This window comes from Pundamilia nyererei, unplaced genomic scaffold, assembly GCF_000239375.1.
Source record: "Pundamilia nyererei isolate P.nyererei 1_Seehausen unplaced genomic scaffold, PunNye1.0 scaffold00485, whole genome shotgun sequence".
Lineage (NCBI taxonomy): Eukaryota > Metazoa > Chordata > Actinopteri > Cichliformes > Cichlidae > Pundamilia > Pundamilia nyererei.
Window position 1 is genome coordinate 101,917 of NW_005187886.1, and position 2,040 is coordinate 103,956.

Genomic DNA, 2,040 nt, shown 5'->3' on the forward strand with positions numbered 1-2,040 from the left:
ATATTAGCAATAATATAGATATGTAAGTATATTACAGAAATGGGTCTATTATGGTATGTTATAATGTACATGGTATGAAGTATGTTATGAATATTCTATAACAATAAGTATGTACAGGCTGTAGTGAGTACAAGCTATGTACAGGATATGAACGGGATATAAATATGAAATAAAAAAACTATACAGAAATCTGAGATATACAGATATATGTATGTATGTATGTATGTATGTGTATGTATGTATGTATGTATATATATATATATGTGTCAAAAGAAAAAAATACAGGTCTTTCAAAATGAACTGCTCATTGGCTTCCATTTTAGAAACTGCAACGTTTTTTTTTGTTTTTTTTGTTTCATTCATCATCTGTTTCATTTGTCCAAAAAACAAAAACATTTGTCTGGATATTTTAATACAACTTCTGGAGGTTTTTTCAAAGTAAATGCTTTAATTGTAATTAAAACAAAGCTTTCTCCAAAGGATGGATGCTGTTTTGGATGTTAGAAACACATTTTCTTTCACTCTGCGCTCTTGGTAATGGCTCTGCTTCTTTGCTCTTGTGTGTGTAAATGGACTCCAGCTTCACGTTAAACTGTGCGTGTGTCATCATCACTGCTGCTGTTGCGTTATCAGTGTTTCTGTTTAAAACTGGGGGCTGTGTGGGCTTAATGTTGCCAAACCTTTTAGTCACACACTGCTCTTAGATACGTTTCTATTGCTCGTCTGTTTTTAGTCGCAAATGTGGCTAAAACGCTCGCTTTTGCCTTCCCATGGTTACAGAGCCGTGCCTTAAACGAAGCATCAACGCAAAGAATTTGTGTTTAGAATCAAATGAATCATTGCAGCCCAAATTCACACCAATGGCCTGCTGGAGGTCATTTTGCAGGCCATTTTATTTTATACTTGTTATAGTATAACAAGTAAGATAATGCATGACTTTTAAGAAAAGCGTTATGTGTAATATATGTATTGATTACTTTTTGAATAATGACCCTGATCACAACAAAGAAGGGAAACACCGGCAACATACCACATTGACCACATTGCATGTAATTAATTTGCACAACTGTACTGTGTTTAACATGCTCCTTGACAATGGTGGTAACTGTCAAAGTGGGGCCATTGAGAACCTAATGAGAATGTATAAGAGAATCATAAATTGCAAAACTTTGTGAAAGGAGTCTAATACACGCCAATCAGTCGACAGGTATTAGAAGTGGCGATACTGCGTTTTTGATGCTGGTAGCTGGCATTGGATTATGACACTTAGCCAATTAAACTTTCGTGTGATGTCAGAATGTAAGGAAACTGTTTATCAGAGGGAAAGTGATTCTTTTTGTCTGATTTTATTTTGTTTGTTTGTTGGAAAATTGTATGGCACCTGGCAACCATTTATATTCTTTGTTGAAAGGATGGCAGCTGTTGTTATTAGCATATAACCAGAATATTATTAGTGTAATTTAAATATATGACAAAGTAACTATTTGTTTTATTTTCTTCTCAACTCTTTTCTTCTCTTCTTTTTCCTCCAATTGTTGACATTTTGTTGCATTTTCATGAGAAACAGGGGGCATGGGAGCTAGCTGATTGTCAATCGCCAGTTGGTGTCTGCTTCAAGCATACCATGTTTGACTGATCTGGATAGGGCCGGTGCTATAGAGCAACTTCAAGCTACCATGAATGGCAATTGTCAGCTCACCCGCTGTATTCAAGACAGCAAGTCAACTTGGCTGCTTGCACAGATCTTTGCCCACTTTTACATATTTCTAATAGATTAAATCTAAGTGAAGGCATCAGTTTTTTGGAAAATTTAAATACTAATGAGGGTAGATATAGTACAATATTCTCAGTGGTGATGTGCCTGGAGCCTCCTTCTTGGTGCTGGGACCGGCCAACTTCCCACCACCAGCTATGTCCACCCTCTGTTTGATGTTATTGTACAGCACCTTGGTCAGCTCTGTTGTTTTATGCTTTATAAAAAATAAAGTTGTGTGTGTGTGTGTGTGTGTGTGTGTGTGTGTGTGTGTGTGTGTGTGTGTG

At 36.4% G+C, this 2,040-nt stretch overlaps 1 protein-coding gene across 2 annotated transcripts in view; it reads left to right on the top strand.

Moving 5' to 3' along the window:
- The window catches only part of macir (macrophage immunometabolism regulator), a 5,517-nt gene that overhangs the window by 1,915 nt on the left and 1,562 nt on the right, over positions 1-2,040 (top strand). The window lies entirely within an intron of this gene.